This window comes from Lissotriton vulgaris, chromosome 1_1, assembly GCF_964263255.1.
Source record: "Lissotriton vulgaris chromosome 1_1, aLisVul1.2, whole genome shotgun sequence".
Lineage (NCBI taxonomy): Eukaryota > Metazoa > Chordata > Amphibia > Caudata > Salamandridae > Lissotriton > Lissotriton vulgaris.
Genome location: NC_141685.1, coordinates 963,262,836 through 963,270,590, shown reverse-complemented (window position 1 = coordinate 963,270,590; position 7,755 = coordinate 963,262,836).

Sequence of the window (7,755 nt, the reverse complement as noted above, 5' to 3'; positions counted from 1 at the left end):
ACTACTGTTATCTGATTCTCTCTAAGGCTTCCCCAGTCTCCTCTTTCCGCCTCTCTCTCTGGCCCCACGCTGCCCCTTCAATTCAGTTTTTCTAACTCTTTTGTTGGTACTTCTTTACTCTCTTGATCTGTCTCCCTTGCCTCCATGCTCTGTTTTCCCCTCGCAAGCTCTCTCATCTCACCCGTCTCTCGCTCCTCCCAACTCTGTCTCTCAAAACCACTCCCTTTGTAACTCTGTCTCTCATTGTCTCTCTCCACACAACTCTCTGTCTCGCGCCTCCAACTGTCTCTCGGTGCCTCTGCGTTTTTAACTCTGTCTCTCGTTGTGCATTTCCAGCACTTGTTTTTATTATTTCATATTGCCAATGCTTGTTTAAATATTGCTGTGACTCTTGCTGGATTGCTCGCACTCCCTTGTTCTCTCGTGTGTGTACTTCTTTACTCTCTTGATCTTTTAAGATTGCTGTGACTCTTGCTGGTTTGCTCGCACTCCCTTGTTCTCTCGTGTGTGTGTGTGTGTGTGATGCTATTCCCCTATGCTCCATTCCCATGTTGCATTACCCCCCTCCCACCCACTCCTCAGCAAACTACTTGCAGGCATGTAAACATTTTTAATTTTGTGTATTTTTCGAAAAAAGAAATCATAGGCCCAGGTTGTTTGGTCAATGTTCCAATCAGATGTTACTCAGCGAGGAGTTACTTAGCTAAAGCGCTGCTTGTTTCCTATCACCCCCAGACGTCCAAAAATAACATCTCCGTCGAACAAATACGACTTTTGAAGTCAATGGAAAGAAACAAATTGCGCGGCCAGTTTCTATAACTTGCACGTCACAACTCTCCACGCACTCCATTGAGTAGAGCCAGCAGCTTAGCTAGCGCTCCCAGCTCTGTGTCTAATCCGAAGCTCCTGAACGTGTGTTTTTGGTTAGGGCGATCAAACCCTGGAGCTGCGTGGTAAGGCCGCCCGGCTCTTGGTAAAAGACGAGTCATTGTTTTTTCCTACTTTCTTTATTCTTGTTAAACAACCGACCACAGTAAAGATTACGCTCCCACAGCATGTTTCCTCCCCTCTCCCTGCGCTCCCCCTCGCCCAGCCCGCACACTCGTGCTCCGAGGCCTCCAGACCCCCCATCTCTCCTCCCAGCACGTTTTCAAATAGTTTCGGCCGCTCGATCTTGCTCCTCCACTTCCTCTTTCACCCTCACTCTCCCTTGTTCTCTCTTGTTACTCTTACCTCTCTTTCCCGTCTACCTTCCCCTATACTGTCTCCCCGCCCATCCACTTCACTCTTCCTCTCTCTCCCACTATCTCCTCCCTTTTCTCTCTTAAGAACCCATAAAATGCCACAGCTTACTTTGCCTGGGTTACAGCAGTGCAACATATTTTTTTTCCTTATGGTGTGATTTGTGCATGTGATATTGTTATTGTGGTAACGCGTGCATGTAGTTGTTACATGGCAGTGTGACATGTTCGAAATGACATTTGTGGCAGTATTTTGTGTGTGTTATGCTATGTTCTGCCGTGACTTGTGCATGTAATGATGTACATCTTGGTCACATGTGCATTTTAAATTGTGCTTTTATTTGAATATGGTAGAGTATGTGGCTCATGACTGTGACTTGTGTATTTGGTGAAATACGTGGCAAAGTGTGGGCATGTGATGACACTCACTCACTCTAACACCTTCTATAATTACATGCTTACCTCTCTTCACCCGTCATAATCTGAAAATCTATTCCAGCACTTCCTTCTTTAAGTCCCAGTTCTCAGCAATAATAAGATGTATCAATGTTTAAAGCTTTATTACAAAAAGTAGAAACAAAAAAATGTTTATTACGCTTTTAATCTTCATTTTTACAAATATTATAATACGCTACACATTCTCACAAAAAAATTAAGCTAGTGCCATTATGCATTAGTGAAATTATTATGTAATTATTCATTATTTATAAAAAATAAAACCCATTACAATTTGTCATATCAATACATGTACGTTAGGTAAATACTAAACATGTATATTTAATAATGCTATAGGTGTCACATTTTCAATTTCTAAAAAAAATTCAATTTATAACAACAAAATTAATGCATTAAAAATTACATTTACAAAACCAATAACTCACACTTTTCTAATGCGAGACCTATTGCATTTCCAATGCTTGTTGTAGATAGGGATGATTTTGGCGCCCCTCCTCGGCGCCGGAATTTCACCACCACACAAAATGCCATTAAAAACCACTTGGAGCAGAGGTCCTCATATTATGGGCTCAGACTTATACATATCTCCTGGGAGCTTATCTAAACCAGGGGCTTCCCATTCAGTAAGGATTTTATAGCTGAGGTAGTTTCATCTAAGGTAATAGCAGTCTCCTCAGTTAATGCAAATTCTGGAGATCTCATTTGTGGGCCTGTATCATGGGCTGCCCATTGACCTGCCTATAAATGCTTGAAATACTCCACACATGGGGCTGTGTATGGAAGTCAGTTTCTGTTTTCAATGTAGGTGACCCTTTCAAAAGAAGATGCCAGAACAAGTGGCTATTCTTCTGCTTCGATGCATCTACCTGTAAGCGCCAATTTCCTGACTCCCAGTCCCTTTAAGCCTTGTCTTGTGCTAATTTATACAGCTTCCTGCTGTTTTTAATATTTGTAGGTGATTTTGACTTTACCGCCAACATTAGATCATCCTTGGCTTTTTAGGTCTCGACTACAGCATTGCTTTAGCCTATGCTTGTTTGTCAAGATTATATTAAGGCTTTCAAAAGTCTACCCAAACTGCGGATCGATGCGAGGCGGCGTGATGATAAAAGTAATCAAATATAAACAAATTGTCTGGGACAGGTTCGTTTTCTGTCACGCGCATAAAGAGTAGAACAAGGGGCACTCTGATAGGCACCGCACTTGGTAAATGACGGGTCAATGCGTTGTCTTCATTCGCCGCCTCGCGTCGTCTTCCAGTATGATCTTTGTATGAATACTGTGGATTTACAGTATTGTAAAGAGCTTAACGGTTGACTTATCAAATCAACTGCTCAAATTTGTTTCTACTCAACGTAATTGCAGTTTTTCTGAATATTTTCTGCCCTGAGGAAGCCCCAATCGGATGAAACGCGTTGGCTGTCTCTCCATGCTGTTACATTGATCAACTTATCTTCTGTATTGTGCTGTTCTTATCATGTTTTGAATCCTTGACTGACATCACTGTGTCAAGACTCATTTGATTAAAATTTGATCTGTTTTGTATTGACGAAGGATATGTGTCTCAATCTGTCAAAATTGATTTCTCATATTTAATGATTATTATTATTGCCTCTCCATTTGCTGTTTTTGAGCAGACGAAATCGGGTTAGTTTTGGGCACAACGCCTTCAGCATTAAAATAGCGGTTGTGCTTTTGTTTTGTTCTACGCGGCTTATCAAAAACAACTTTTACTCCACTCTAGCATGGAGTGGAGTAAAAGTTGTTTTTGGCCAGATGTGTAAAACAAAAGCACAGCTGCCATTTTAAAGCTTAAGGCACTGCTCATTTTTTTCCCCAATTTGTTACATTTGGCGGTGAGCAGGGTGCAATGAGCAGAGGGGCCACCTCAATCACTCGCAACCATTAACTGGAGACGCTGGACATGTTTGATTCTGATATCTTGTCTTCTGAAATGCTGTTTTTTGTATAGCACAACTTTAACGTCTGCACTGCCTTTTTGTGCCGTTTAGTGCATTATGCATGTAAAACTAGATGCGGTCTTCAACTTGATTTCATACTACATATTTGCCAAAAGGCAATGTTCATGCTGGCTCCATCCTGTACAAAAGAAGAAGTCGGATTGCTAGCCAAAGCAACATAATATTCCACAGGCACTTCTACCACAGGCGTATCTATCATGTGTGCAGCAGGCTCTGCGGTACCGGGGCAAAGGGTTATAAAGTTTCCACTGCAATTTTTTCGTGTTTTACTATCTAAGCTGGAGAGGAGTGTCCCATTTTTTCCTGCTGTGTCAATGAATTCTGCTACCAAATGAAGTGCTATATATCAATATTTTTTAAACATAGCACTAGACATATTACCAATTATAACTATGCAGTATATAGGTATAGGTATCCTTTTGATTTGTTAACTATTTGTAGCAGCGTAGGTCAATGGTGCTCTATGTCTATGACATCACCATGTCGTTGTAACAATGTAGAGGAGGGGTATGATCTCTTCTGCGCTTGGCTCACCAGGGCTCTGGATGTTCTGATACCTGTTGCAACCATGAAGATCAATCCTCGAGTGTCAAGCCCCTGGTATGATGACGCTTTGCGCGCTCTGAAGGGAGCCTGTAGAAGGGCGGAGAGGGCCTGGCGGAAGACATATGGGGCTGAGCTAAAAGCTACTTATGTCGCGTCCGTCAAGCTCTATCACCGGGCTATTTGTCGTGCCCGAGCGGCGTTCTATGCCGAGGAGTTCCGGAATAGCACCAACCCGTCGAAGGCCATCTTCAAGGCGGTAAAAGATCTTATGTCTAAGCGGTCTATATCGTCGGCTGAGAGCTCTGTCGCACACTGTGAGTCCCTCGCTTCCTATTTTCTGGGTAAAGTCCAGTCTATATATCGGACTTTCCCGAGTACGGGGACAGCGTTGGGTAGCCCTAAGGAGACACCCTACCAGCCCGCTCTCCTCACTCTTCCCCCTCTCACTCTGGAAGGGTTTGACAAACTTGCCACGCAAGTTAAATCTGGGTCTCCATCTGATCCTGTGAGGCCTGCGCTCTTTCGAGATCAGACCTTTGTGGGGCGTGTGGCTATACGCTCTCTTGTCAACCTCTCCCTAGAGACCGGGGTTGTTCCCATCAGTTGGAAGCAGGCGGTGGTGTCTCCGATTATTAAAAAGCCATCTCTTGACCCGTCTAAGCCGGAAAGCTACCGTCCCATCTCGCTGCTGCCCTGGCCAGCTAAATTGACAGAGGCCCATGTCAACCTGGCCCTGTCTGAACACTTAGCCCGGTCCAATGCTCTCGATCCCACACAGAATGGCTTCCGTGCTGGGCACAGCACGGAGACAGCCCTTCTGGTGATGGTGGAACACCTTCGCGCAAGGTTGGATGCTGGACAGACGTCGGCGCTGATCCTGTTAGATCTCAGCGCCGCATTCGATACTGTGTCGCACAGCATCCTCCTTGGGCGGCTCGAGGAGATTGGTATCGGCGGCCAGGCGCTACAATGGTTCCGCTCCTTCCTAGACAACCGCTCCTTCTGTGTTGCCATCCCTCCCTTCAAGTCCGGGTTCCAGCCTCTGGCCATGGGGGTTCCGCAGGGATCCTCGCTGAGTCCCACGTTGTTCAATCTTTACGTGAGACCGCTGGCTGATGTCGCTAGGCAGTGGGGCCTAACCATGGTCTCATATGCCGACGACACACAGCTGGCGGTTACTCTCAGCGGGGATGCGGAACAGGATGCCCCCAGGTTTCAGTCCGGCCTGAAGGCGGTGGCCAGCTGGCTGACAGGTAACTGTCTCCAGCTTAATGCCACAAAAACTGAGGTGATGGTTGTCGGGAAGGGAGTGGAGCTTTGGGGCGATCAGTGGTGGCCCTCGGAGCTTGGCCCCACTCCGATCCCAGTGCCGGAGGTGAAGAATCTCGGGGTCTGGCTAGACGCTGGTCTCACTTTTATAGGGCACACCAAAAAAATCGCAGCCTGTTGCTTTGGTCTCCTAAGAGGGCTTAGGCCGGTGCTTAAGTTTTTCGACGCCCCGACCAGACAGCTTGTGGTCCAGGCAACTATCATCTCACGTCTGGACTACGCCAGCTCTTTGCTGGCTGGGGCTAATCAGGCTGAGCTTACTCGCCTGCAGCGGGTGCAGAACGCCGCGGCGAGAGCTATTGTTGGTCTCCCTAAGTTCTCCCCGGTGTCTCATGTTATCCGCTCCCTGCACTGGCTCCCGGTCAGGAAGCGTATACTTTTTAAGGTACTGTGTTTGACCTTTAAAATTCTTAGAGGCATAGGCCCTGAGATCTTGGCCAACTCTATCTCCTTCTATGTCCCTACCCGCAACCTTCGATCGCAAGGTCAGGCCCTTGCTGTTGTCCCCAGATTTAGGCTCAGCAGGATGGGCGGCCGTTCTTTCAGGGTGAGAGCTGCGTCAATCTGGAACACCCTCCCTGTTGAAATTCGGCAGTTAGAAGACTTGCTGTCGTTTCGTAGAGCTATAAAAACTTTTCTATTTTAGTCCCCTTGGTTCTGCACTTTTCTGTTGCTTTTCGCCTTGCTGTGTTATGTTTGCTCCTTGTCTCTGCGCCAGGATGCTCCTTCGCTGGAGTCGCTGTGCGCATAATAAATTGTTATAACATTAACATTAACATTAACATTAACGTTTGCACAGTATATTCATACCAGCAAAGGATATGTGTGGACTAATAAACCAATATACAGAAAAACGTGTGTGCCCACACGGATTCAGTGTACAAATCCCAGAACTGTACGCCTGGGCAAATTAAGTGTGCAAACAGGATTATGCCCAGAGTCGTTTAGATGAGGAACAAGCATTTGGCAATGCAATAGGTCTCGCATTTGCGAAGGTTTGAGCTACTGGCATTGTAAATGACAATGCCTTTTAATTATGTGCTTTGAAAACCTAAAAGCGGTGCGCAAACAAGTTACTTTGTACTTATAGTCCTTGCTTACTAGAAGCAAGGCTGGCAGTAAACTGCCAGCCTTGCTTCTCATAAGCAACGCCTATCAGTATGAAGTGAGTGTTTATGCACCGCTTGCAGGTTTTCAAAACACATAAATAAAAGGCATTGTCATTTACAATGCCAATAGCTCAAACTCTCGCAAATGCGAGATCTATTGCATTGCAAATGATTGTTTATAGACCTTATTGAACCATGGAGCAGTTCTCCATGTGAGAAGATCTTTATTACACTGTTTATTAAAGAATGGTCGTATTGTGATGGTCAGTTGCAGGAATATGGCCATGATGTCATCTATGCTGGTAGCGGTATTACTCAAGTCGGGGAGAATCTGCTCAACCTAAGAGTATATTTTGGGGAGAACAGTAGGATTAGCCAGTATCAGTTGCCATTTAACTCTATTATTATTATTACTAGTGATTACTGGGGCGCTCTTGAGCCAGGGCTGTCTATATAATAGTGCTGGGCCAGAAAGTGTGAGTGCCAGGGCATTATGGTCGCTATCTTCCCAGATTAGTACAACCATATATTTAACGCTTGACCAGAGTTCAAGATCGACCAGAATATTGTCATTCCTGGTCTTAGTTCCCTCCCTCTTGAACGTATGGCATGCTTCTCTATCAGAACGTGTCCGACCGTTGCAGGCTCGGGCCCCATAAGTAATAGAGAATGATAAGACCTGTTGCCCTGCCCTCGTACATTTCTTGATCTGTGGAGTCTGGAGCTTCGCAATCCCTCTGGCTTTATCGCCATCTAATATTAGCTCCTGTATGTAATCAACAGGTTCAAATGTTATATTGAAGACACCCTTAGCTGTATTAAGATAATTAGTTAGCTTTGTTATTTTGCCAGATAACTTGTGGGGACAACTGAAACGATTATAGATGTTAAATAACCTAACTTGGATATTCCCTTTCAAAGAGGACAATTACAGCCCAAGTATTTCCTCTGAACCAAGGCCTAAAACCTTTATTTTACAGGCTAGCTTTTTTATAACCCAAATTAGAAGACCACCAGCTGGGCGGCCGACTATAGACTGCTTAGCTTCAATGCTGTACGTAGCAAACCCCACCCTACCACCCAGGTTTCTTG